This window comes from Rhinopithecus roxellana, chromosome 16 (assembly GCF_007565055.1).
Source record: "Rhinopithecus roxellana isolate Shanxi Qingling chromosome 16, ASM756505v1, whole genome shotgun sequence".
Lineage (NCBI taxonomy): Eukaryota > Metazoa > Chordata > Mammalia > Primates > Cercopithecidae > Rhinopithecus > Rhinopithecus roxellana.
This window is the reverse complement of record NC_044564.1, coordinates 109128746-109144122: the sequence shown is the minus strand read 5'-3', so window position 1 is coordinate 109144122 and position 15377 is coordinate 109128746. Positions and strand designations below refer to the sequence as shown.

At 41.1% G+C, this 15377-nt stretch overlaps 1 protein-coding gene and 1 pseudogene across 3 annotated transcripts in view; one reads left to right on the top strand and one right to left on the bottom strand.

The window, feature by feature from the left end:
- The window catches only part of TEX10 (testis expressed 10), a 52248-nt gene extending 51225 nt beyond the window's left edge, over window positions 1-1023 (bottom strand). The window contains exon 1 of one of the 2 annotated variants that reach the window (XM_030919264.1): window positions 820-1023. The gene's annotated coding sequence lies outside the window, so the exon portion shown is untranslated. The remainder of the gene's footprint in view (window positions 1-819) is intronic. The other variant, XM_030919265.1, reaches the window with a different exon arrangement.
- The window catches only part of LOC104670810, a 44825-nt pseudogene that overhangs the window by 899 nt on the left and 28549 nt on the right, over window positions 1-15377 (top strand). The window contains exon 2 of the transcript XR_004053912.1: window positions 505-863. The product of XR_004053912.1 is annotated as a deoxynucleotidyltransferase terminal-interacting protein 2-like (transcript). The remainder of the gene's footprint in view (window positions 1-504; window positions 864-15377) is intronic.

The following is a 15377-nucleotide window of genomic DNA, read 5'->3' as shown; positions in this document are numbered from 1 at the left end:
AAGTTTGCGATCCCCGATAGTTTCAAAGCTGAATGTCACACATTCCTACTGTTGGTCTTTTCTCCTAATTCCAACAAAAGGCAGATCCTATCGTTTTTAGGATTTCAATCGAACTAAATTCCAACTATTAATAGTTTGCCTGCCACCTTCTTACCCTTCCTCATTTCCAACTTCTTTTCCAAAAAAAAAAAAAAACCAGAGAGAACGATCGTACTGCACTCGGCCTTTGATAATTTCCTCCCCAATCCCTTAAACTCACGAGTTCCTCCAAACTTCACTAAGGGGCCAACCAGAGGCGATAGACTTCCCAAAAAGCAAATGGTCCGGGGGGAGCGACCCCAGAAAACTGGTGGTCCCCTTCCACTCGCTTAACTCTCCCGCCTGGGCGACCAGAGGGCGGAACAGGAGACGCCAGCTCATCCCCACTCCGTATTCGGTCCTGCATCCATCCCAGAGGTGAACACACCATGGGTTTTAGGAAACCATCGTTCCTCCTACTCCAAGGGACGCCGGCCAGGACCAGAGTCGGGGAAGTGGGGCCCGATTCACACACCCCGGCCTAAAACTCTCTCGGACCCGAAACCGGGCGAACCCGCCCAGTCATCTGAAGCTCCACAAACGCCCGAGGGGGTCTCGCCCCCGCAGTGCCGGCCGCACACCCAGGCCCAGCTCCAAGGGACGCCGCGGCCCAGACCCGGGGAGCGCACATCATCCACGGCCGACCCTGCCCGCTTGGGCCGCGGATCGGGGGGCGACGGCCCCACCACGCTCAGTCCCGCGCCCCGGGAGGACCCGGCCCGACGGGCGACGGCCGCTCACCTGAGGACCCGACTGCGGCCGGGGCGGGGAGCCCGAAGGGAAAAGTGAGCTAGCAGAAGCCCACAGGGCGACAGCGTGTGCCGCCGGCCTCAGACTCTGGCTCCCGGAGCGTGTTTTCAAATAGCCTCGTCCTCACGCGGCCGCGTCTCCTTCCGCCGCCCGGAAATCAGGGCCCCTCCCCCTCCCCCTTGTGCTCACGTGATCACAGCCCGCAGCCGCGCGCAGCCAGGGAGGCGGGAGCGGGAGCAGTAGGCCCCGCCCACAGAGGAGGGGACCGCGCCGGAAGCCCCCTGCTTTGTGGGAACCGGAGGGAGGACAGCGCAAGGTCCCCGGACAAAGGGTGGCGCATAAGTCCAGCTCATAACTTCATGGGCAAGCAACTTAGGGGATGTGGGCCTGGTTATAGCTGAGCATGCCTTTTATCTTCCCCCCAGACCACAGTTCTTCAGACCTGGAGCCACTTTCAGAGAAGAGTATAAATTGAACTGAATTGAAAAAGGGAAAAGTTTTGGACTGCTGAAGATGGAATTCCTGGGGACATTAAACTGGGCTAAGATGGAGCAGATAAGATTTCCTTAATTAGAGCAAGACACACCTGGTATCTAGAGCCTGAAAGTCTTGGTCAAGGATTCTCCCTAACATTTAAGTTTCTCAGCACTAATATTCATGCTACTAAAATGAAGTGCAAGATTAATTTCTGAAGTAAAGAAATAAACTAAAATTCCTAGAAAAGAGATAAGAATGAGCCTTTGAAAAATAGTCTTCACAAAGACTGGCGTGTTGGCGTGGAAGAAAGAGCCCCAGGTAAGGACTTCAGACCTTGATTCAAATTTGTCTCTACACCTCATCAGATATAAGAATTAGTAAAGCTGGCGAAGATAGTGACCCTCATTATATTGGGTAGAAATTCAAAGGAATGATGTCTAAATCCAGGGAGACCCAAGCACTGGAACTAAAACCATGCTTGTTCTATAATTGGAGATAAAGAGGCAGCGCTAGAAACCTTGCCCTCCCTTTGCTGGCAATATGGCCACATCACCACAATCTGCCTAGAATCCACCATAACCATAAATATTTGGGAGTCATTGGCATTATGTGGCATTATATTCTATTTAAAGCTATGAGAATAGATCAGAAGAGGAAAGATTTATTGCCAACCAGACATGTCCCGGGAACTCCAAACTTGTATCTAACAGTTCAGTGTTTCCTTCAGATAGCCAATATACATCTCAAGGTCAACTTGTCCAAAACAGAACTACTGATGATATTCCCCTTGAAATCTACTCTTCATACAGCTTATTCATCTCAAATAGTAAGACCATCCTTGCAGTTACTCAAGCTGAAACCTTTGGGTTTTTGCTTTGGCCTCTTTCTTTCACACCTCACATCTAATCCACCTGGAGATTGACTCTACCTTTAAAGACATCCTAACATTCACCAGTTAACACACCTCCCCTGCTACCATTCTGGTCCAAGCCACTTCTTGATCACTCCAAAAAGCTTCCAAACACATCTCCCTGTTTCCCTCATTGTCCCTCTTCCCCCTACAGTCTGGTATCAGCAGAGCAGCTATGTGATTATTTTAAGATCTAGGTTAGATCAGATCACTATTCTGCTCAAAACCCTTTAATGGCTCCCTATTTCATTTAGAGTAAAAGCCAGAGTCCTTTCTAGGGCCTTCTCTTAGGCTGCTCTTACATGGCCGTAAAGAAAAACCTGAGACTGGGTAATTTATAAAGAAAAGAGGTTTAATTGGCTCGTGGTTCTGCTGGCTTTACAGGAAGCATTATGTTGGCATCTGCTAGCTTTTGGTGAAGTCTTGGGTAGCTTTCAATCATAGCAGAAGGTAAAGGGGGAACAGACATGTCATATGTTGAAAGCAGGAGCAAGAGAGAGCAAGAGAGAAAGAGAGAGAGAGAGAGAGGTGCCACACACTTTTAAACAGCCAGATCTCATGAGAACTATCACTAAAAAAGCACGAAGCCATGAGGGATCCACTCTCATGACCCAAGCATGTCCCACCAGGCCCCACCTCCAGCACTGGGGATTACAACTCAACATGAGATTTGAGCAGGGACAAATATCCAAACCATATCAGTTCTCAAGCTCTTCCATGTTCTGACACAGCCCCTTACCCTCTAAGCACTACTCCTTGCACTCCCCTTTTTTACTCTGCTCCAGTCACACTTGCTTCTTTACCTTCCTCAAACACCAGTGACAAACTCCTGGCTTTGGACCTTTCCTTTAGTTTTTCTGTCTGCCTGAAACACTCTTCCTCAGTAAGTCCATGTGGCTAACTCCCTCTCCTGCCCTGAGTCCACTCAAATATCTTTTCAGGGAGGCCTACCCTGACCACCTCTTTTAAAATCACAAATGACCTTCCCAGGACTTGCAATTCCCTTAGAACGTATCACCTTCTAATACACCATGTGATTTACTTACTTATCATTTACTTACTAATCATTATTTGATTCTGTCTTTCATCCACCACTAATATGTAAGTTTTACATGGGTCATTTGTTTTATTCCCTGGTATATTCCAAGTAGCTAGAGCAGTGTCTGGCACCTAGTAGGCCCTCAATAAATATTTGTTGAATAAATGTCTAGGAAGCACCTGCTACATAGTGGTGCTGAGCAAACACTAGCTCTTACTGTTTCCCTACTTTGCTGCAGGACAGGGTTTATAGACTCAGCCCATTAAGTGGGCCTGGTGGCTGTGTAACTGACAGAAGTACCCTTGGCCTGACTAAAGGAAGCAGCAGATCTTCAGCAACAGTCAACTGTTGTCATGAGGAAATGCAAATCTTGTCATTTTTCAAACAAAACCAGAAATCCAATGTTTAAGTCCATTCTCTGGCAAATCTTCTCGTTTTTCAAGCAAAACCAGAAATCCAGTGTTTAAGTCCATTCTGTGCTGCTATAACAGAATACCACAGACTGGGTAGTTTACAATGAACAGAAGTTTATTTGGCTAATGCTTCTGCAGCTGGGAAGTCCAAGAGTGTGGCATCAGCATCTGGTGAGGGTCATCCATACCATGACAGAAGGGCAGAAAGCAGAAGTGAGCTCTAGAGACAGAGAGAACAAATCAGGCTGAATTCATCCTGTTTGTCAGGAGCTCACACCCAGGGTAACTAACCCACTCCCACAATAACAATTGATCTATTCATGAGGGCAGAGCCCTCATAATCTAATCACCTCTTAAAGGTCCTGCTTCTCAATACTGTTAGAATGGCAATTAAATTTCAAAATGAGTTTTGGAGGAGACATTCAAACCACAGCATCCAGAAATGTTTATAAGAAATCTGCTCCTTAAATATTGGCAAGTACATTTTTCTCCCTATTTTTGAAACACTGTGTAGGCCAAACAAAATACTTATGAACAAGTTGGCAGTTTACTGTCTCTGGCTTAGGACATAAAAAGTTTGTACATAAAGATAGGCTTTTTCCACCTCTAAGTGATGAACTCAACAATTATAAGAATTGATCACTTCCTGAGTTTGAAGAGATCTTTTATAAATAACAAGCATATAATTAATCAAGGTCCTTCACGCATGCCAGAAAAACATTATTTACAATGAACATACATTCTGGAATGTGTAGGACACTCCACTTCCAAAACTCTTTCCAATTGGCCACATGGGTGCTCTGTTTAGTTTCTGCAACCATAACAAAGTACCACAAACTGGGTAACTTAAATAACAGAAATTTGTTGGGTCTCAGTTCTGGAGACCATGGAATCTGAAGTCAAGGTATCAGCAAGATTGGTTCCCTCTGAGGATTCTGAGGAAGATTCTGTTCCATACATCTCTCCTAGCTTCTGGTAGCTTTAGACATTCGTTGTAGACATTCCTTCTGTGTCTTCGCATTGTCTTCCCTTGTGCATATCTGTCTGTGTTCAAATTTACTCCTTTTATAAGAACTCCAGTCATAGGGGCTGCACTGATTTTCTCACTGGATCACCACTCTAAAGACCTTATTTCCAAATAAGGTCACCTTCTGAGGTAATAGGGGGTAGAACCTCAACATATATTTTTGGAGGACACAATTCAACCGATAAGAGCCACCAAGATCTGTGTCCAAAAATGTCTGTATTGCATCATCCAAACAATTTGTCCTTTTTGTCTATGCTCAGACACATCACGATATTCTAGGTTAAGTAGCTTCCTTCTAGGTTATCTACCTAACCTTCACAACTTCCCTTTAAAATGTGTTTCATACTGGGCTTCAAGCATTTGCTTTGGGAATAAGGTATCACTGCGTTAAAGAAAACCTGAAACACTGTTAGCCTAATAAAAATTGACTTTATAATGTCAAAGCAAACAAAAGTATACAAATATTAAACTGGCTATTACCTTACATTTTAGAGCTACTACTAACACAAAAAGCAGTCTCTTTGAAGAAGCTAAAATGATGAGTTCAAACTTGATACTATAACCAGGGGCACATTCTCTAGGAATTGAATGATATTATGCAAACAAATGACTTGGCATACTGCCTCAATAGCCCCTCAGTAAATGGCAACAGATATCACTATTGATAATGCATCACTGGGCAGTATTTGCACTATTTGTACTATTTGTGCAAAATCAACTTTTAGTTGAGCTTCTTAGATAAAGTAACACAAAACCGGTTCTGACATTAAGTGAAAAGGAATTTGTTGAAAGTATATTGAGTAACACAGAGAATGGCCAAGGGGGCTGCCAATTCAGGCTTAGAAAAAAGACAGGAAGGAAAAGACCAGCAAGGCCAGCAGTACAAAGACCATTACACCACAAAATCAGTCTAAGACAAAAGGATTAGAAATGAGGAAGTTAAATTATCTCCATTTGCTGATATAACTGTATATTCCCCCAAAAAAACAACTGAAAACTTACTGTAAACCATAAAAGAATTCAGAAAGGGGCCAGGCATGGTGGCTCACACCTGTAATCCTAGCACTTTGGGAGGCCAAGGTGGGTGGATCACGAGGTCAGGAGTTCGAGACTAGCCTGGCCAATATGGTGAAACCCTGTCCGTACTAAAAATACAAAATTTAGCCAGGTGTGGTGGCATGTGCCTGTAATCTCAGCTACTCAGGAGGCTGAGGCAGGAGAATCGCTTGAATCCAGGAGGCAGAGGTGGCAGTGAGTCGAGATCACGCCACTGCACTCCAACCTGAGCGACAGAGTGAGACTCTGTCTCAAAAAAATAAATAAATAAATAAATAAAAAATAAAAATTCAGAAAGGGCAAGGAGGTAAAAAAAAATTAACATTCAGAAATCAATACAGTGTTCTTTACATGTACAAACAATAACCATTTAGGAGATAGGATGGAAAAGGAGGCCCCATTTAAAATAGCAATCGAAGTAGATCCTGGGAGTGAATTAGAATATTCAACCTATTCCTATAGGTATCAATTCTCTCTAAATTAACTGGTAAATTGAATGAGATTCCAATAAACATATTAACAGGGTTTTTTCTACACCTATGCAGAGTTAAAATTGTATATAAAAAGTTAAATAAGCAAGACTATCCAAGAAAATGTTGACAGAAGCAGTGAGAGAGAACCAGTGCTGTAAGATACAGAAAAATATTATAAAACATCAATAGGCCGGGCACGGTGGCTCACACCTGTAATTGCAGCACTTTGGGAGGCCGAGGCAGGCAAATCACAAGGTCAGGGGATCGAGACCATCCTAGCTAACAAGATGAAACCCCATCTCTACTGAAAAATACAAAAAATTAGCTGAGCGTGTGGCACACGCCTGTAGTCCCAGCTACTCAGGAGGCTGAAGCAGGAGAATTGCTTGAGCCTGGGAGGCAGAGGTTGCAGTGAGCCGAGATCACGCCACTGCACTCCAGCCTGGGTGACAGAGCATGACTCCATCTTAAAAAATAAAAAAAATAAATAAAAAATAAAAAAATCAGTAATTTGGCATTTGAATAGATAAACCAATGAAACAAAATACAAAGTATAGAAATAGACCCAAATAAATACAAACACCTCATTAGAAATGCAACATCTCATATCAGTGAATAAAGATAAATGGTTTGCACAAATAGGGAGCCATTTGGAAAAAGATAAAGTTGGATCCGTACTTCACATATCACATTCAAAGACATCCATTTAAAATACAAATCCATAAAAGTGTCAGAAAACCAAATGAATGAATTATTGTATGATTTTGGACTTCTACTAAGACTTAAATCTAAATGCCAGAGAAAAAATGTTTTAAAAACTTGATTATAAGATTTTCCCAGGCCAGACATGGTGGTTCACGCCTGTAATCCCAGAATTTTGGGAGGCTGAGGCAAGAGGATCATGTGAGCTTAGGAGTTTGAGACCAGCCTAGGCAACATAGCAAGACTTCATCTTCATTGAAAAACAAAAAAATTAGCTGGGCACAGTGGCACACACCTATAGTCCCAGCTACTCAGAGGCTAAGGTGGGAGGATCACTTGAGCCCATAAGGCTGCAGTAAGCTATGATCACACCACTGCAATCCAACCTGGGCAATAGAGCAAGACCCTATCTCAAAAAAGCGAGATGTTTGCAAAATTTCAAAAAATTTTTTTGCATAACCAAAGCTAAACAAAACGAATAAAGGTAAAGTCAAGAGACAAATGACAAACTTGAAAAAATGGTTTGAAACTCAAGATAAAGGAATAATTATATTAGATAAAGGAATAACTTTCTATATTTTTTCACCAGTGTTTAGTCCTAATGTAAGTTTGGCATGAAGATTTTTTGGACATAGTTAACTGTAACCTAACTGAATGTGTAAATGGACTGTAACCTACTCTTGTAACAAGTAGTCAAGTCTTGATAATCATGGAAGCCATATTTTAATCATTCACAGGTGGCCAACTGTTCAAAAAGTGTTTTTAAAAGGCAAACTTTGAACTGTAACTGATTTGGCTGTTTTGGTATTTTATTTTTGTTTCTTATATGTCACTTTTTTTCCTATAAAATTTTTTGGACCATGCAGTAGTGCCAGTCTCTCTCAACCTATTTTGGTTTGGGGAGCTGTGAATTGGTTTTTGTTTAATTTAACTTTGTTAAATTTAATCTGTCTACATTTTGTTTTATTTTTGAAAGCTGGCAAATGAGAATTCCTGATGAAAGCTATAAGACCTGCTGTGTCTATGTGTCTGTGTTTCTCTAACTCAATATGTGTTACATGTATGTGATAATATTTGGGAAATGAAGCTAGTTTTAAAATATTTGGTAAAATAAGAATGACTTCAGAATTGTCAGTTACATATAGTTCAGACATTTTTGCCTGGATATACTTATCAGACAGGTTTATAATGTGTCTACTACATGTTTTAAGGTCATAAAATGTGGCTTCTTTAATTTTTGATACTTATTTGTTTGTCTGTAAGCTTTTAGTTTTGGTTTTGAACCTCTGGATTCTGGTGTCTGGACAGGTAGCTGTGGTGAGGGCTGGGGACATGTTCTCAGCACCTTAACCACCAGCTGTAAGGCAGTCAAGCCCACTATGCCCACTTCCTACCTGTCCCAGTTTTGGCCCCTGGCTATGTTAGAAGGGGTTGGATCCTCCAGGCATTGTCTTCACAGTTGTCTTCCATCCTGAGCTTACCCCTGGTATGTAAGTTCAGGAACCAAATGGGCCCTGCCCTTCAGAGCCATTCTGAGTACCACATGGCTACTTAAGACCCAGGAAAGACATTAGGGAGGATACCTGTGTCATAATTTCAGTAATTAAAAATCTTAAAGTCCATGTTAAGTAAAGTAATAGATAATCATAAAATGGCTGAGTCATTTCTAAATCAGTTAAAATATTAAACAGTAATTATTAAACAAATTTAAATTTATATACTTTGACATCTTATGGTATTTAAAAGTGAAATATATTTAGAACTGGTAAACAGAAATGTGAGAAAACAAATCTTTCTAAAAATTATAAAATGTTCTCATCTATAAATACTGATACAAAACAGCTCAAACTTACTTTTTAAGTTTTCACTAGAAGTTAGGGTTACTAAGATAAGCACAGAAGACATACACATGGCCAACATCAATAATCATTAGAGAAATGAAAATCAAAACCACAATGAGATCACATCTCACGTCAGTTAGAATGGCTACTACAAAGTAAAAAACTAACGGATGCTGGTGTGGTTGTGGAAAAAGGAGAGTGCTTATAAATTACTGGTGGGAATGTAAATTAGTTCAGCCACCATGGAAAGCAGTGTTTAGGCCGGGCGCGGTGGCTCAAGCCTGTAATCCCAGCACTTTGGGAGGCCGAGGCGGGCGGATCACGAGGTCAGGAGATCGAGACCATCCTGGCTAACATGGTGAAACCCCGTCTCTACTAAAAAAAAATACAAAAAACTAGCCGGGCGAGGTGGTGGTCGCCTGTAGTCCCAGCTACTCGGGAGGCTGAGGCAGGAGAATGGTGTAAAACCCGGGAGGCGGAGCTTGCAGTGAGCTGAGATCCGGCCACTGCACTCCAGCCTGGAGGACAGAGCCAGACTCAGTCTCAAAAAAAAAAAAGAAAGCAGTGTTTAGATAGCTCAAAGAACTTAAAGTAGAACTGCCATTCAACCTAGCAATCCCATCACTGGGTATGTACCCAAAGGAAAATGAATCATTCTGCCAAAGTGATATATACTTATGTATGTTCATCACAGTACTATTCATAATAGCAAAGACATGGAATCAACCTAAATGCCCATCAACAGTGGATTGAATAAAGAAAATGTAGTACATATGCAGTATGAAATACTATGCAGCCATTAAAAAGAATGAAATCACATCCGTTTCAGCAACATGGATGCAGCTGGAGACCATTATCTTAAGCAAATTAACACAGGAGTAGAAAATTGAATCCTGCATATACTTACTTACAAGTGGGGGATAAACATTGAGTACACGTGGATACAAAAAGGGGAACAATAGATACTGGGGCTTACTAGAGGGTGGAGGGTGAAAGATTGGAAAACTACCTACTGGGCACCATGCTCACTACCTGGGTGACAAAATCATTTCTACACCAAACCCTAGTGACATGCAATTTACCCATGTAACAAACCTGAACATGTACCCTCTGAAATGAGGAAAGTTGGAAGGAGAAATAAAAGAAATTAAGGTTACTAAGAGTATACTAATTTTGTATACAATGTATAAGGAAAAGCAAGGCTGGGTGTGGTGGCTCATGCCTACAATCCCAGCACTCTGGGAGGCTGAGGTGGGAGGAGTGCTTGAGCCCTGGAATTCAAGACCAGCCTGAGCAACGTGGCAAAACCCTGTCTCTACAAAAAATACAAAAATTAGCCTAGTGTGGTGGCATGTGCCTTTAGTTCCAGCTACTCCAGAGGCTGAGGCGGGAGGAATGCTTGAGCCTAGGAGGTTGAGGTCACAGTGCACCATGATCATGCCGCTACCCTTCAGCCTGGGTGACACAGCAAGACTTTGTCTCAAAAATAAAAATAATGATAATAATAAAGGAAAAGATAGATGGGCTTTTAGTGAAAAACTTTGTAAAAACATGAAAATGGCCTTGGATGATGGGTACTACGAAAGCCCAGACTTCACTACTGTGCAATTCATCCATGTACCCCCAAAACACTTGTACCCCTAAAGCTATTGAAATAATAGAGACATAAAAATGTATGTTTATTGAGAAAAAGATAATTTCATCTCATTTAAAAGTTACTTAAAGATTATTTCAAATTAAAAAAATTTTAAAGATATTGATAAAGCTAAATAAATATAAAAAGTGAAAGAAGTAATTGCAATATGTTATAAAAGGTTTATAAAAATCTTGTGTAGTCAAAAGATGACTGAGATGAGATAATTTGGTTTATAAGGTTTTAGTAAAATTAGCTTTAGTATTTATAATACACAAGTGCAAAAGTAAAATATGGCTTTCTCTTTTAAACAAAAATTTTCATGTGGTATTAATAGAGTAAATATTTTTGTTCATTTTTTGAGTAAATGACAAGAAAAGACAAGAAGAAAAAAAGAGAGAAAGATTCTGTCTTATGCTGTTTCTTAGATCTGTTACTTGTTTGGAAAACTGAGTCTCTTCTCAAAGAATAATGTTTTTTGCTTTTTAAAACCTTTTATTGGCCGGGCACAGTGGCTCACACCTGTAATCCCAGCATTTTGGGAGGCCAAGGCGGGTGGATCATGAGGTCAGGAGATTGAGACCATCCTGGCTAACATGGTGAAACCCCATTTCTACTAAAAATACAAAAAAATTAGCTGGGCGCGGTGGCGGGCGCCTATAGTCCCAGCTACTCGGGAGGCTGAGGCAGGAGAGTGGCGTGAACCCAGGAGGCAGAGCTTGCAGTGAGCTAAGATCATGCCACAGTACTCCAGCCTGGGCAACAGAGCAAGACTCCATCTCAAAAAAAAAAAAAACTTTTTATCATTTTGGCTAAATGAATGACTATTGTGTTACAGTAACTTGTGATCCTATTTGGATTGTTTGAAACCTTTGACCTATTTGATATTTTTCAAAATTAAGTCTTTTTGACCTGCAAGTAACTTTGAGATACTACAGAGGGCTCTTAAAACATTCAATAGAGACATAAAAAGTTTATTTGATATGTTAAATTGTATGAAAAGTATTGTGAAATAAAAAATAAGGTTTAACCTTCTTCAAGTTATATTTTAATAGATGTTATTAATATATGTTCCAAAATTATATGAGATTCCTAACATTCTGATATGTCTTGTTATGTTATCAGTCATAATTGTGGTTATTATGTTAAATTATTGTAGGCCACAGAAATAACCAAATTTCCTTGTCAGTTGTGTCTTTACAACCATTTGAAGTCATTTCTACAGTTGATTACTTAGTTCTGAAACAGTTTCTAAAAACTCTTCAAAAGCAAGTAAAATTCTAGTGTATTGTGTCTTCAAAGAAGTTCATGGAAGAGATAAAAAGGACCCTGAAAAACTTGCTTAAATACAGGTTTCTGATGACTTGGAATCATATCATTTGGACTGGGTAAGAATTGCCAAAAACCCCAATAAAGAGACAGACTGGTTGATAAAACTGGTAACTCGAGCAGGACAAAAATTAGTTGAATACCAAAAAAATACTTTGCCAGATTTTCGTGCTAACGCAGCTGGTACTGAAATTGTTTCAATATGCAAGTTGAATGAACTCCATGATCCACATCAAATTACATGTGATGACCCATCTAATAAACAATGGTAGGCACCTGAACTAGAAAAACAAAATTAGAATTTAGGAAGATGTAAATCCAATGTTAAGCATAGACTCAGAACCTAGATGGTTGCCTAGTTATTCCTGAGTCTTTAAAGCTTTCGTTATTAAAAGCTATGCATTCTATGACTCTTCAAGGAAGAAATAAGATGATCTAAATAGAATATATATTGGCAGCCAGGCACAGTGGCTCATGGCTGTAATCCCAACACTTTGGGAGGCTGAGGTGGGCAGATCCCGAGGTCAGGAGTTCGAGACCAGCCTGACCAATATGGTGAAGCCCTATCTCTACTAAAAATACAAAAATTAGCTGGGCGTGGTGGTGCACACCTATAATCCTAGCTATTCAGGAGGCTGAGGCAGGAGAATCACTTGAATCCAGGAGGTGGAGGTTGCAGTGAGTGAGCTGAGATCGTGCCACTGCACTCCAGCCTGGGCAACAGACTGGGATTCTGTCTCCAAAAAAAAAAAAAAAAAAAGGAAAAGAAAAGAATACATACTGGCATAGTGACTATTCTAAATTGCTAAAATTGTTTATGACCAAGGTTTCGTTTCTTAAATTCATAATCCTGGAAAGACAATCAGAATTTCAGGTACATTTTTTCTACCTGATGGGACATTTAAAGTTATAGAGGAATTTTACTCACTTGTCATTTTCAATGTGTCTTTTCTAGTGATATAAAAGCTTTCCCATGCAAGGGGGCTCATGTTATAACAATAGATAAAAGGTTATTTTAAAAATGTGTTTCCCTCCTGGGTCATTCCTGAAGAAATCCCCAGTAAAAAAGATACTTGTTTCACTGGACAAGTTGTAACATAGTTAAATAAGGTATTACAGATACCATAACATTTGACAAAGCTAACTGAGTTGACTAGATTGTGTTGGTCAAAGATATTACAGTTTAATGACAATCAAATCTACTTCTAGTGAAGACATAAGTTGACCTCTTACACAATAGTCACTAAAAGGCCTATGCTTCTAATAGTAAAACTTCAAATGTTTTCTGTTTTGAAATTCTTACATAACTAAATGCTACAAGGCTTTAATGCTCTTGTGGTTTGGATATTTGTATCCTCCAAATCTCATGTTGAAATATGATCCCCAATGTTGCAGGTGGGGCCTGGTGAAAGGTGATTGGCTTATGGGGGTGGATCCCTCATGAATGGTTTGGCACAATCTCCTTGGTGATAAGTGAGTTCTTGCTCAGTTGGTTCACATGCAATCTGATTGTTTAAAAGTCTGGGACCTCCTTCTCACCTTGTTCTTCTTTACTCCCTCTGTTGCCATGTATTACCCTGGCTTCCCACTTTGCCTTCCACAACTGTAAGTTTCCTGAGGTCCTCACCAGAAGCCAAGCAGATGTTGGCATCATGCTTGTACAGCTTGTAGAACCGTGAGCCAATTAAACTACCTTTCTTTAAAAATTACCTAGTCTCAGCTGGGCGCGGTGGCTCAAGCCTGTAATCCCAGCACTTTGGGAGGCCGAGATGGGCGGATCACGAGGTCAGGAGATCAAGACCATCCTGACTAACATGGTGAAACCCCGTCTCTACTAAAAAAATACAAAAAACTAGCCGGGCGAGGTGGCGGGCGCCTGTAGTCCCAGCTACTCTGGAAGCTGAGCCAGGAGAATAGCGTGAACCTGGGAGGCGGAGCTTGCAGTGAGCTGAGATTGCGCCACTGCACTCCAGCCTGGGCAACAGAGCAAGACTCCTCAAAAAAAAAAAAAAAATTACCTAGTCTCAGGTATTCTGTTATAGTAATGCAAATAGATTAATGCAAATGCATTATCCCTAATATGGTTTGGATATTTTCTCATTCAAATCTCATGTTAAAATGTAATTCCCAGTTGGAGGTGGGCCTGGTGGAAGGTGTTTGAATCATAGGGGGGATCCCTCATGAATGGTTTTGCACCAGCCCTTTGGTGATAAGTGAGTTTGTGCAGTATCTGGTTGTTTAAAAGTGTGTGACAACACCCTGCTTGCCCCCACTCTTGCCATGTGATGTGTCTGCTCTGCCTTTGCCTATCACCATGATTATAAGATTCCTGAGGCCCTCACCAGAAGCTGATGTTGGCACCACACTACCTGCACACCCTGCAGGAACCATGAGTCAATTAAATCTCTTTTCTTTATAAATTACCCAGTTTCACGTATTCCTTTCCTTTATAGCAACACAAGAACAACCTAACACAATGCTGAAGTGTATTTTCACCAGCTAAAGAAAGCTTTTTGTGGTCCATGGACTGAGGGCAATCTAACCCTTCATGAATCTAAAACCCAGAGATTAGGTCTTCTGAAAATGATCAGAGAAAGACTGCCCTTGCCACTCACACTACAGCAAAACTTTGGAACCCTGAAACTTGGGTTTGTAATCTCACAACTCAGAAAGGCCCCTTCCCACTCTGGGAACTATACACCCATTAGATACCTTATGGCAAAGCTAACCTTCCGGGTCCAACCCACAGACCCTGACCCAGCAATGGATGAAAGACGTACACTGACACAGATATTTTGCCCGTCAGCATGGCTAAGGGGATCTGCTGCCTGAGTCCGCAGCATCAGCCTCAATAAGCTGGCAAAGTTCACATTTATTTAGTGCAGATTTAATGACAAGGGCTTTGAGTTAACACACTTGTGGATAATTAACATGGTTGTCCTCCCAGGAGAGAGCAGTTGTACAGATGATCAAAGGTGGGTCTTAGGACCACATGAGTAAACAAGCTCTTTAGGTAAACTCCTTTACATTCCTTTGTACCTACACTAAGCTATTAACTCAGGGTAAGAGGATTAGGCTGCTTTCAGCCATAACCCTATCCTGGGGCTTTTGAAAAACCTTCCGGCCTTCAAAGAAGGTTTGTGTCTATTTTACAATTTCTCCCACCACCCTGACTGAACTCCTACATCTCTCACTTTTCTGTTTTTAGCATCAGGTTTTGTTGATTGGAGAGTAGAGATGTGTGCAGCAACAGGTCTGTCAGGCGTGGTGGTTACTGCTCATATTCTGGCTTTGCATCCTAGAATTAGTAAATAACATAAGACAAACATGAGTAAAATTAGCAACATTCTTTTCTAATCAAGGAGTGACCTGTAGTATTACTTGGCATTTCAGTTCAGTGTGTGCCATTACTAAGGAACCCCACTGGGGGTATGTTAATCCCTCTTAGTTAAGCAGTCACATTGTTAGAAGCTGGGAAGAGGGTGTTTGTCAAAGTAACAGGGCAGAAGAAAGGCAGATTTAAGAGATGAGCCCAATAGAGTGTAGCAGGTACTGGTTGCAGGCAAAGAGAGAAAATTTGAAAAGGAATAAATTATTTGGTTGTAAATGGTGTTTGTGTTTGGAGCAGGATTCGCTTAGCCTTCTGAGT